The sequence below is a fragment of the Drosophila novamexicana genome, unplaced genomic scaffold, assembly GCF_003285875.2.
Source record: "Drosophila novamexicana strain 15010-1031.04,08,12 unplaced genomic scaffold, DnovRS2.1 tig00000644-arrow-pilon, whole genome shotgun sequence".
NCBI lineage: Eukaryota > Metazoa > Arthropoda > Insecta > Diptera > Drosophilidae > Drosophila > Drosophila novamexicana.
This window is the reverse complement of record NW_020824814.1, coordinates 575294-588918: the sequence shown is the minus strand read 5'-3', so window position 1 is coordinate 588918 and position 13625 is coordinate 575294. Positions and strand designations below refer to the sequence as shown.

The 13625-nt window shown below is 33.7% G+C and overlaps 1 protein-coding gene and 1 long non-coding RNA gene across 3 annotated transcripts in view; one reads left to right on the top strand and one right to left on the bottom strand.

Annotated features, from left to right (window-relative positions):
* Positions 1-2055: 2055 nt before the first annotated feature.
* LOC115762659 lies at positions 2056-5463 on the top strand. Its single transcript, XR_004017817.1, has 3 exons — positions 2056-2623; positions 4499-4667; positions 4731-5463. It is a non-coding gene; the product is annotated as an uncharacterized LOC115762659 (long non-coding RNA).
* Positions 5464-5984: 521 nt separating this feature from the next.
* The window catches only part of LOC115762938 (JNK-interacting protein 1), a 109968-nt gene continuing 102327 nt past the window's right edge, over positions 5985-13625 (bottom strand). The window contains exons 8-9 of one of the 2 annotated variants that reach the window (XR_004017837.1): positions 6680-6939; positions 5985-6132 (exon numbers count right to left, since the gene is read on the bottom strand). The gene's annotated coding sequence lies outside the window, so the exon portion shown is untranslated. The remainder of the gene's footprint in view (positions 6133-6679; positions 6940-13625) is intronic. The other variant, XR_004017836.1, reaches the window with a different exon arrangement.

The following is a 13625-nucleotide window of genomic DNA, read 5'->3' as shown; positions in this document are numbered from 1 at the left end:
ACAATCCAGTATGATATAGCATGAACTGATACTTTCTCGAATTGGCAAAAATGTGGGTAAACTCGACCAGAAATCCATTCAAAACGATTTGTCAATTAAAAGCAAAGATTAACAGCACAGTAAAAGAAATCATAATCTGGAAAAGTTTGCGTTAAAAACGAAACCTAGTTACAAAGTTAGATTGGGTTGGGAATTAACCCGAAATCCAATTAAGAAGTAAGGACATGATATTTTTGGTGCCGTTTTGTACAAATGAAGCAATATACTTTGAACTTGGGCAGGAGGCGATCGTCTAGTTCTTCAGTTGCCTTCTCCATAAGTTTTCGAGACAGCCAGACCAAGTTTTTGCAACAAGTTATAAACAACAAGATTAACATTATATATATATATATATATATATTGACTAAGGAGCCGAAACTTTAAACAAATAATTACTTGAAAGTAAGTCGAGCAACCTCTTAAATATGCCTAAAATTGAAAAAAAAGAAAGAAAACGTTTCTTAAGCAAAAAACACATCAAGAATAGATTTATAAGCAAGCTAGGAAAACAATAAGTATTACTAATGAAATTATTATTATATTATTATGATTATTATTATTATTATTATTATTACATTATTATTATTGCTATGATATAGGTGTTGAACAGGTGGCAACAGTTAGGCTGTAAGTACGTAGGGCTACATAGGGAAATATATAGTGCTAGGGCTTAGTATTAGGGCTAGACGTGCATCTAGTTTGACAATGGGTAACAACAATTCTAGAATTGCCGGTTCAGGTAGGTGTTATATAAGTATATACGAACAATCTAAGCACACATGCCTAGTAAATCCAAATATATAAGTATTGTGTAACATACTAAATATATATAAATATATATATATATATATACACATAAAAAACAACACAAACAAACAAAAGAGAAGCAACTTTTTTTGTATGTTAAATAATTATGAACATGATTTCTACACTTCGATATAGTATATGTAAAAAGGATAATGCTGTAAAAATAAAACCAACAAACAAACAAACAAACAAAACAACCAACCAACTAGTAAAGCTAAGTTGTATTATAAATATGAAAATATAGAAGAAATTATACATAAATTATTAAAACGAAAATATCTTTTACTTACCAACTATATTTTATCTCCTGGTATCCGCGTCCTTTCATGCTATCGATAAATATCGAGTATACTATCGATAAATATCGATTTGCAGATATGTTTTTTAACTAGAAGAAATACACAAAACTTGGACTCTCGTCGAAAGATCTGACTAAGCACGAATTGTTGTTTGTCAAAAACTTTGATGTCTATCAAAACATATAAAATACTAATTCATTTTTTATTTTGAACTTTGCAGCGAAATCTGACATGGATAAGAAAACATTCAGTAATTCGAAAAGCTATACCATTTCAAAATCAGATGTAGTTTACCCGAGATATTACAAAAAAACAACAACAAAAAAGTTCCGATTTTTGAAACGAACGCATTTCTGGATAAAACGTGATGTAAGCCCATGCTTTTTTCTCAAATTTTTTTGTTTTTGTTTTTTTTTTTTTTTTTGAAGGCCAATCTTAACAAGTCCAAAATGGTGTATCATTCCATATTTGGACATTATTTTGGCCGAGATATTACAAAAAATCTTGAAAATAGTTTGACTTTACATCCGGATCGTTTTTGGTCGTAAACTTTAATCCAATCCCTCTATTTGTCATTTTATAGAAGGGAAGCGTACAAATTAAAAAAAGTTTATAACATTCCAAAATCGGTTGTTATTTACCCGAGAAAAAAATCATCATAAAAGTTCTGGTTTTCGAACCACCCCAATTTTGAGACAAAAAAAAGTGACCTAACCCCTTGCTTTTTTGTTGATTTGGGTCAAAATTTAGATTTTCATTGTTTTGATGCCAATCGATAATACTGATCGTTACGAGTCAAAAATGGTATATCATTTCAAAATCGTACAATTTTTCAAAAAAAGGGAGTAAAATTCTAATTTTTTGTTTGTTGGAATTCTTAAGAAAGCCGCTGTTAAATAAGTTTAATAAAGTATGCATAACACCCTTACAGACTCCCACGGGTCAGCAGCTCCTAATAGAAATATAACAGAGTGTTAATTTTGTGAGTGACTCAAGCGGACCGGCGCACAGAAAATCAGCAGGCGAACAAAATTCGAGCGTAAACTAGATGCGCCGCATTGTCAAGCATACACACGCACACAAACACGTGCATGCGCAGCCTGAGATAAGCCGTCAGCTGTGCGTGTGTGTGTTCGCTGTCCATTTTTCGTCTTGCGCTCACGCGCTCACGACTCTTTCTCGCTGCTGATCGCTGATTGGTCCAATCAATAGCTGCTGGCAGCGAAGCTCTCGTCTGCTCGCCCGAGTGCTTTGTTTTATGTGAGCGCCGCTTTTGTGGATCTGCGCAACTTTAGTCTGAGTCAGTGTGGCTCTATTAGGCAACAGGGCATGTTGTTGTTAAGCTGCCAGCGCGTCAGTCTATTAAGCCCGTTATTATTTTGTGAATGCGATGCATAGAAAGATAAGGCCCTAGCACGCAAATACACATACGTACGTGCATATTTGGCGATTCCCTCTGCATAGATATGCATGTTTGGGTAAGTGTTGCTTGCAATTGATATCTACTTATGCCTGCTTGTGTATAATTGCTTATGCGTTATCTAACTTTGAACGTCGCTTACTCGAGTTGCTGTGCGCCGACTTTTGTTCACTTGGCGTGATTTTGTTTTAGTTAAACGGCAGCAGTCGAGTAAGCCTGTTTTAAAAGAGTTATAAGTGCAAATTCTCAAGTAAATGCCATCCTTATCTCTACTATGGCTCGGAAGTAACAAGAGACATAGAAAAAAATCGTTAAATCAAAATCTGAAGAAGTCCATCCAACGTTAAAGTGTTTATTTTATTGTAATTTTCTCAGCACTTCGCAAAAAAGTCGTGGGAGCGCGATCAATAGGAAGATAAGAAATTAATGCAAGCATACACATGCATATGCACATATGCACATATTCTCTCTGCATACATATGTGTGTGTGTATGTAAGCTTGTCTTGTGCGTTATCTAGCTTTGAACAGACTCTCGCCTACTCCAGTTGCTGTGCGCCGTCTTTTATCTGGCAGCAGTCGAGTGAAGTTGTTTGAAAAGAATATAATTAAAAATTCGCATGGTGTACGGACTTGTAAGGGTAAAATCAAAGTTTGAAGAAGTCCATCGAGACTTTCATAAATGTTAATTTTCTCCTCACTTTGCAAAAAAAATTCCTGAGAGCACGATGAAAAAAGTTAATGCAAATATACACATACATCTTTGGCGATTCCCTCTTCAGACATATGTGTGTGTGTGTGTGAGATCTCGCAATTGATATCTACTTATGCTTGAATGTGTATGCCCTCCTATGCGTCGTTAGCTACCTGCGACCGGCGCTTACTCGAGTTTCTGTGCGCCGAGTTTTGTCCGCTTTGCGTCCGCAAGCACACATATACACATACATACATATGTACGTGATGCTCTCTTCTTCTTCATCTGCATATGTGCGAGTGTGTGTTCTTGCAATTCACGTCTACCTATGCATGCTTGTGTAAGCTTTCCTATGCGTTATCTAGCTTTGAACGCCGCTTACTCGAGTTTCTGTGCGCCGACTTTTGTTCACTTTGCGTCCGCGCAACAAAGCTGTTTTAATAAGATTACAAGTGTAAATTCCATTCGGGTCGGAAGTATTAATAGCCGTAAAAACTCGTAAAGTCAAAAGTTGAAGAAGTCCATCGATTTTATAGATTATCAGCAAAGTGTTAAAGTGTTTATTAAATAATTTACAAGCAATCATATACACATGCATACATACATATGTGTGTACACCTTTTTACTTGTGCGGCTCGCAAGTATTAAAAGCCATACAATATTGTATTCTAAAGTTTGACGAAAATGGAATCATAATTTGAATAATTCCATCGATTTTATAGACTTTTACAAATGTTTACGAGCTTATTTTATTGTAATTTTCACCTTCGTAAGAAATTCGTGAGAGTGTGAGAAGATAATGCACAAGCACACATATAAACATACGTACATACATACATACATACATATGTATGCATACATTTGGTGATACTCTCTTCTTTCTCATATATTTGTGTGTGTGTTTATGCTCGCTTGTGCGTTATCTACCTTTGAACTCACTCGAGTTTGTGGATTGCTTGCTCAGTTTTCTGTGCGCCGGCTTTGATCCGTAGTTGAGTGAAACTCTCTGATAATGTTATAAGAAAGTACTCTCGAGTTCACATCGTTCGCATCGGAATTATCAATTGACATGTAATAAAATCGCCTTCTGAGGCGAGTTGCTTAATTATTTCGGCTCAGAAATCTTAGTGCTCTGTCGATTTTGAAGACTTTCAAAGACTTTCATTCCGAAGTTGGACTCAATTAAATCGTTATTAAACGCTTACAAAATACTAATTAATTTTTTATTTTGAATCTTGCAGCCAAATCTGCCAGGAACAAGAAAACCTTGTTTATTTCAAACCCTGGATGTACTCTAAACAAAATCGTATTTAAATTTGGACCAAATGGAAAAGTTGTTGCCAATCTGTGCTGATTAAATCAACATTTTATAGACTTCTGTCGATTTTAAAGTCTCACGAATCCTTAAAGGTATGCCTCTCCAAAGTCGGAAGTTTACAAAACCCAGTATATTCTTCATTTTGTATTTTTCAGCCTAATCTGCCGACGTTCATGGAAAATATATAGTCAACAAATAATTATGTCGATTTTAGATCGAAGGAACCAGTTTCCGCTCATTTATTCCATCTCCCAATGTGGTACTGTGCTTTCTGGACGGGTTTTCTGATCGATCGCCTCCTGTTCGGTATTCTTCTGGGCACGATTATCTATGCTCATCCTGCTGGTGGATCAGCTAATCTTTGCCAGCGGCGCCATTATCGACACCTTCTGGATAATGATACTCGGCGAGTCGCTGGCCATCGCCCAGGACAGCTACGCGGTGCTCTGGCTTAAGGGCAAGGAACGTTTTAAAGGACATGGAGATCATTTGATCAGCAAGTGATCGCTACTCATGGTACCTAGTTGACCAATATATATCCTTGGTTATTGCATATCATGGATGTAGTCCTAGCGAACCTAAAGGACCAAGTTCTTGCAAAACAGGGTCCATAAATATGTATGCTCTTCTTTTACAGCCGCCCGCCGCAACAGTCCCGCTCCGTGAATGGTTTCTAGTTGACTAGCATATCCTTGGTTATGCCATACCATCGATATAGTCCTTTGGAACCTACAGGATCAGATCACTGCAAAATGTGCATTGAAATGGTCCAAAAATATGTATGCTTTCTCTTTCAGGAGCCCTTTTACATTAGCTGCGGCTGCAGCTCTTGCTTAACAGCCGGCTTACAGCGCTCATTTAACATAAAATGCTAATTAACAGCACTCATTTTAATTGAGTTACATTTTTATGAAAACCACTCATCGACCTTCTGAGCATTTATGTTCGCCTGGTATTTCAGTGAAATTTTAGGGCAAATTTGGGGCGTCGCCTCCGACCAGGGCGCCCCGTGACGGTATGCAATGAATTTTTTCGGCCGCAAAAATATTGTACGTCGACCTTCTGGGCATTTCTGTTCGCCTGGTGTTTTTCGGAAATTTTAGCTAAAATTTGGGACCCGGCCGCCGACAAGGGCGCCCCTTTTGGGTATGCAATGAAATTTTTTCGCCAGCTAAAAATATTTGTTGTCGATCTTCTGGGCATTTCTGTTCGCCTGGTATTTTGGCAGATTTTAAGAAAAATGGAGATATGACGTTCCAAAACGACATAACTCCAGCGCCAGCGGTATGCAATGGATTTCTAAAATTTTTAAATAAAAAACAGGAATTTCGCTTTTATTTTAAATTTATTTATGTTTCAATTTATAAAATTGCTGTTTTTTATGCTAATTTTCTTAATTATTTCTCTTAAAATGATACAAAACGAGCATAATTTATAATTTCAGCTTATTGAAACTAAAAATAACTATATCTGACGTAATTGAAGTCCGATCCTGGAAAAATCTGCTTTGTCACTCGTGGAGGTCCTTAGAGGTCCTTTAGTCCTTTGTTTGGCAGTCTGAAATGATAAAAACACATTTAAATGAAACATATAAATAATCATATAAAAACGGAAAATAGGCCATAACTCGGGCATGTCCTTGCAGATTTTCAAAGGACATGCCGCGTTAGGATCGTATAGACCCCCTGCATCGATCTGCATCAAAAAAATATGGGGTCATCTAAGAATCATATGTCTCGAAATTGGACTTGTAAAATTTTTCTCCCAGAGCGCACGGAAATGGCCCGAAAACACAAATCCTTGAATATCTTCAAAACTACAAGGACGATCTTAATGAAATTTGGCCAGTTGGTAGTCCTGGCCAGTACAATTATTTTGACATATGACTCGACAGGATACGCAAGGATATACTGGAGTTATGGCTTATTTTCTTTAACGAAAATCGTCCTTAAAACTTTTTTGTCTGAAGGACTTTCGTCCTTTGGGTTGTTAATTCTTCAATGGGAAGGCGAGGACTATCTACTGGCCAAAGGACATCCCGATAGTCCTTCAAATGGCCAAGTTAGCCCGGAATTTTTCGATTTTGGCCAATTTTGCGACTTACCCCCTAGGATAAATTTCGATGAACTTTTTTGTCGAATTCTGAAAATCCTTGAATGCCAATCGATAGTCCTGCTCCTCGCGAGTCCAAAATGATATATCCTTTCGATATCCTTCGGGATATGGCCGAGTTATGGCTATTTAAAAAATGTCCTTTTTAGAAAATAGGCCATATCTTGGGAACGGCAAGGACGATTTTGTTGTCCTTTGGACAGTTTATGGTCCTTGTTCATACGATTTGTTTGCCACAGAACTTGTCAGGATCTGCAAGGATACGGCCGAGTTATGGCTTAGTTAATTTTCGAAAGAATTGTACTCATATCTATGCTGTCTAAAGGACTATCGTCCTTTTTATTACATATTCTGAATTGGGAGGATGAGGACTAACGGTTGGCAAATGGACATCATGATCAGCAAGGATACGGCCGATCTACAGCCTTTTATCTTTACAGACAAAAATCTCGTTTCCACAGCTCCTTGAAGGATTTTCGTCCTTTTGATTACAAATTCTAAATAAGCGGGACAAGGCCTACATGTTGGCTAAAGGACATCAGCATGGTCCTTAAGGTGGTCAATTTAATGTCCTTTAAAAAGATCACACAAGCCATAAGGACAACTTTGATGTTGTTTGGCCAGATGTCCTTGTCCGTTCGAGGTATTTGACACAGGACTCGTCAGGACGAAATTTATCCGAAATATTCGAAAAAAGTTATCAAAAAAAGTGAGACGTAAATATTTACATTTTCTTTTTTTAATCAAAAATCAATCAAAAATGGTATATTATTCCAAAATCTGAATTTGTTTGGCCGAGATATTCCGCAAAAACTTCAAAAAATGCTGACTTTAAAAACGAATCGTTTTTTGGTCAACAACTTTTTTTAAGCCAATTTAAGCCGATTTTTAATTTGTTGATTTTGAAAACGAATCGGTTTTTGGTCAATTATTTTTTGTAGCCCATCGATATTGAATTTCTTTGAATGCCAATTGATAGTAGGGATCCGTACGGATTAAAAAAGGTATAACATTTTAAAATCAGACGATTTTTACCGGAGATATTCAAAATAAATCATCGAAAAAGTTTTGATTTGTAAACTGACCTCGATTTTGAAAAAAAACGTGATGTAACCACTTGATTTTTGGTCGATTTTGGTCAAAATTTAGATTTTTATTTTCTTGATGCCAATCGATAGTACTGATCCTTACGAGTTCAAAAAGGTATAAAATTCCAAAATCTGACATTATTTGGCCGACATATGCCAAAAAATCATCAAAAAAGGTTGATTTTGAAAACGAATCGGTTTTTGGTCAATTATTTTTTGTAGCCCATCGATATTGAATTTCTTTGAATGCCAATTGATAGTAGGAATCCGTACGAATTAAAAAAGGTATAACATTTTAAAATCAGACGATTTTTACCGGAGATATTCAAAATAAATCATCGAAAAAGTTTTGATTTTTGAACCGACCTCGATTTTGAAAAAAAACGTGATGTAACCACTTGATTTTTGGTCGATTTTGGTCAAAATTTAGATTTTTATTTTTTAGATGCCAATCGATATTACTGATCCTTACGAGTTCAAAAAGGTATAAAATTCCAAAATCTGACATTATTTGGCCGAGATATGCCAAAAAATCATCAAAAAAGGTTGATTTTGAAAACGAATCGGTTTTTGGTCAATTATTTTTTGTAGCCCATCGATATTGAATTTCTTTGAATGCCAATTGATAGTAGGGATCCGTACGAATTAAAAAAGGTATAACATTTTAAATTCAGACGATTTTTACCGGAGATATTCAAAATAAATCATCGAAAAAGTTTTGATTTTTGAACCGACCTCGATTTTGAAAAAAAACGTGATGAAAGGTATAAAATTCCAAAATCTGACATTATTTGGCCGAGATATGCCAAAAAATCATCAAAAAAGGTTGATTTTGAAAACGAATCGGTTTTTGGTCAATTATTTTTTGTAGCCCATCGATATTGAATTTCTTTGAATGCCAATTGATAGTAGGGATCCGTACGAATTAAAAAAGGTATAACATTTTAAAATCAGACGATTTTTACCGGAGATATTCAAAATAAATCATCGAAAAAGTTTTGATTTTTGAACCGACCTCGATTTTGAAAAAAAACGTGATGTAACCACTTGATTTTTGGTCGATTTTGGTCAAAATTTAAATTTTTATTTTCTTGATGCCAATCGATAGTACTGTTCCTTACGAGTTCAAAAAGGTATAAAATTCCAAAATCTGACATTATTTGGCCGAGATATGCCAAAAAATCATCAAAAAAGGTTGATTTTGAAAACAAATCGGTTTTTGGTCAATTATTTTTTGTAGCCCATCGATATTGAATTTCTTTGAATGCCAATTGATAGTAGGGATCCGTACGAATTAAAAAAGGTATAACATTTTAAAATCAGACGATTTTTACCGGAGATATTCAAAATAAATCATCGAAAAAGTTTTGATTTTTGAACCGACCTCGATATTGAAAAAAAAACGTGATGTAACCACTTGATTTTTGGTCGATTTTGGTCAAAATTTAAATTTTTATTTTCTTGATGCCAATCGATAGTACTGATCCTTACGAGTTCAAAAAGGTATAAAATTCCAAAATCTGACATTATTTGGCCGAGATATGCCAAAAAATCATCAAAAAAGGTTGAATTTGAAAACAAATCGGTTTTTGGTCAATTATTTTTTGTAGCCCATCGATATTGAATTTCTTTGAATGCCAATTGATAGTAGGGATCCGTACGAATTAAAAAAGGTATAACATTTTAAAATCAGACGATTTTTACCGGAGATATTCAAAATAAATCATCGAAAAAGTTTTGATTTTTGAACCGACCTCGATATTGAAAAAAAAACGTGATGTAACCACTTGATTTTTGGTCGATTTTGGTCAAAATTTAAATTTTTATTTTCTTGATGCCAATCGATAGTACTGATCCTTACGAGTTCAAAAAGGTATAAAATTCCAAAATCTGACATTATTTGGCCGAGATATGCCAAAAAATCATCAAAAAAGGTTGAATTTGAAAACAAATCGGTTTTTGGTCAATTATTTTTTGTAGCCCATCGATATTGAATTTCTTTGAATGCCAATTGATAGTAGGGATCCGTACGAATTAAAAAAGGTATAACATTTTAAAATCAGACGATTTTTACCGGAGATATTCAAAATAAATCATCGAAAAAGTTTTGATTTTTGAACCGACCTCGATATTGAAAAAAAAACGTGATGTAACCACTTGATTTTTGGTCGATTTTGGTCAAAATTTAAATTTTTATTTTCTTGATGCCAATCGATAGTACTGATCCTTACGAGTTCAAAAAGGTATAAAATTCCAAAATCTGACATTATTTGGCCGAGATATGCCAAAAAATCATCAAAAAAGGTTGAATTTGAAAACAAATCGGTTTTTGGTCAATTATTTTTTGTAGCCCATCGATATTGAATTTCTTTGAATGCCAATTGATAGTAGGGATCCGTACGAATTAAAAAAGGTATAACATTTTAAAATCAGACGATTTTTACCGGAGATATTCAAAATAAATCATCGAAAAAGTTTTGATTTTTGAACCGACCTCGATATTGAAAAAAAAACGTGATGTAACCACTTGATTTTTGGTCGATTTTGGTCAAAATTTAAATTTTTATTTTCTTGATGCCAATCGATAGTACTGATCCTTACGAGTTCAAAAAGGTATAAAATTCCAAAATCTGACATTATTTGGCCGAGATATGCCAAAAAATCATCAAAAAAGGTTGAATTTGAAAACAAATCGGTTTTTGGTCAATTATTTTTTGTAGCCCATCGATATTAAATTTCTTTGAATGCCAATTGATAGTAGGGATCCGTACGAATTAAAAAAGGTATAACATTTTAAAATCAGACGATTTTTACCGGAGATATTCAAAATAAATCATCGAAAAAGTTTTGATTTTTGAACCGACCTCGATTTTGAAAAAAAACGTGATGTAACCACTTGATTTTTGGTCGATTTTGGTCAAAATTTAAATTTTTATTTTCTTGATGCCAATCGATAGTACTGATCCTTACGAGTTCAAAAAGGTATAAAATTCCAAAATCTGACATTATTTGGCCGAGATATGCCAAAAAATCATCAAAAAAGGTTGATTTTGAAAACGAATCGGTTTTTGGTCAATTATTTTTTGTAGCCCATCGATATTGAATTTCTTTGAATGCCAATTGATAGTAGGGATCCGTACGAATTAAAAAAGGTATAACATTTTAAAATCAGACGATTTTTACCGGAGATATTCAAAATAAATCATCGAAAAAGTTTTGATTTTTGAACCGACCTCGATTTTGAAAAAAAACGTGATGTAACCACTTGATTTTTGGTCGATTTTGGTCAAAATTTAAATTTTTATTTTCTTGATGCCAATCGATAGTACTGTTCCTTACGAGTTCAAAAAGGTATAAAATTCCAAAATCTGACATTATTTGGCCGAGATATGCCAAAAAATCATCAAAAAAGGTTGATTTTGAAAACAAATCGGTTTTTGGTCAATTATTTTTTGTAGCCCATCGATATTGAATTTCTTTGAATGCCAATTGATAGTAGGGATCCGTACGAATTAAAAAAGGTATAACATTTTAAAATCAGACGATTTTTACCGGAGATATTCAAAATAAATCATCGAAAAAGTTTTGATTTTTGAACCGACCTCGATATTGAAAAAAAAACGTGATGTAACCACTTGATTTTTGGTCGATTTTGGTCAAAATTTAAATTTTTATTTTCTTGATGCCAATCGATAGTACTGATCCTTACGAGTTCAAAAAGGTATAAAATTCCAAAATCTGACATTATTTGGCCGAGATATGCCAAAAAATCATCAAAAAAGGTTGAATTTGAAAACAAATCGGTTTTTGGTCAATTATTTTTTGTAGCCCATCGATATTGAATTTCTTTGAATGCCAATTGATAGTAGGGATCCGTACGAATTAAAAAAGGTATAACATTTTAAAATCAGACGATTTTTACCGGAGATATTCAAAATAAATCATCGAAAAAGTTTTGATTTTTGAACCGACCTCGATATTGAAAAAAAAACGTGATGTAACCACTTGATTTTTGGTCGATTTTGGTCAAAATTTAAATTTTTATTTTCTTGATGCCAATCGATAGTACTGATCCTTACGAGTTCAAAAAGGTATAAAATTCCAAAATCTGACATTATTTGGCCGAGATATGCCAAAAAATCATCAAAAAAGGTTGAATTTGAAAACAAATCGGTTTTTGGTCAATTATTTTTTGTAGCCCATCGATATTGAATTTCTTTGAATGCCAATTGATAGTAGGGATCCGTACGAATTAAAAAAGGTATAACATTTTAAAATCAGACGATTTTTACCGGAGATATTCAAAATAAATCATCGAAAAAGTTTTGATTTTTGAACCGACCTCGATATTGAAAAAAAAACGTGATGTAACCACTTGATTTTTGGTCGATTTTGGTCAAAATTTAAATTTTTATTTTCTTGATGCCAATCGATAGTACTGATCCTTACGAGTTCAAAAAGGTATAAAATTCCAAAATCTGACATTATTTGGCCGAGATATGCCAAAAAATCATCAAAAAAGGTTGAATTTGAAAACAAATCGGTTTTTGGTCAATTATTTTTTGTAGCCCATCGATATTGAATTTCTTTGAATGCCAATTGATAGTAGGGATCCGTACGAATTAAAAAAGGTATAACATTTTAAAATCAGACGATTTTTACCGGAGATATTCAAAATAAATCATCGAAAAAGTTTTGATTTTTGAACCGACCTCGATATTGAAAAAAAAACGTGATGTAACCACTTGATTTTTGGTCGATTTTGGTCAAAATTTAAATTTTTATTTTCTTGATGCCAATCGATAGTACTGATCCTTACGAGTTCAAAAAGGTATAAAATTCCAAAATCTGACATTATTTGGCCGAGATATGCCAAAAAATCATCAAAAAAGGTTGATTTTGAAAACGAATCGGTTTTTGGTCAATTATTTTTTGTAGCCCATCGATATTGAATTTCTTTGAATGCCAATTGATAGTAGGGATCCGTATGAATTAAAAAAGGTATAACATTTTAAAATCAGACGATTTTTACCGGAGATATTCAAAATAAATCATCGAAAAAGTTTTGATTTTTGAACCGACCTCGATTTTGAAAAAAAACGTGATGTAACCACTTGATTTTTGGTCGATTTTGGTCAAAATTTAAATTTTTATTTTCTTGATGCCAATCGATAGTACTGTTCCTTACGAGTTCAAAAAGGTATAAAATTCCAAAATCTGACATTATTTGGCCGAGATATGCCAAAAAATCATCAAAAAAGGTTGATTTTGAAAACAAATCGGTTTTTGGTCAATTATTTTTTGTAGCCCATCGATATTGAATTTCTTTGAATGCCAATTGATAGTAGGGATCCGTACGAATTAAAAAAGGTATAACATTTTAAAATCAGACGATTTTTACCGGAGATATTCAAAATAAATCATCGAAAAAGTTTTGATTTTTGAACCGACCTCGATTTTGAAAAAAAACGTGATGTAACCACTTGATTTTTGGTCGATTTTGGTCAAAATTTTGATTTTGATTTCTTTGATGCCTATCGATAGTACTGATCCTTACGAGTCAAAAATGGTATATCATTCCAAAATCGAACAATATTTGGCCGAAATATTCCATAAAATCATCAAAAAAGGTTGATTTTACAGACGAATCGTTTTTTGGACAACAACTTTGATGTAACCCGTCGATTTTTGATTTGATTGAAAAGGTAGAATATTCCAAAATCAGACGTTATTTATCCGAGATATTCAAAAGAGATAAACAGAAAACTTTTGACTATTGAACCGACCCCGATTTGTTACATTTTGGTATTCATTTTAAACCGATTAGAGTTCTCTTACTCGTTTTAATTA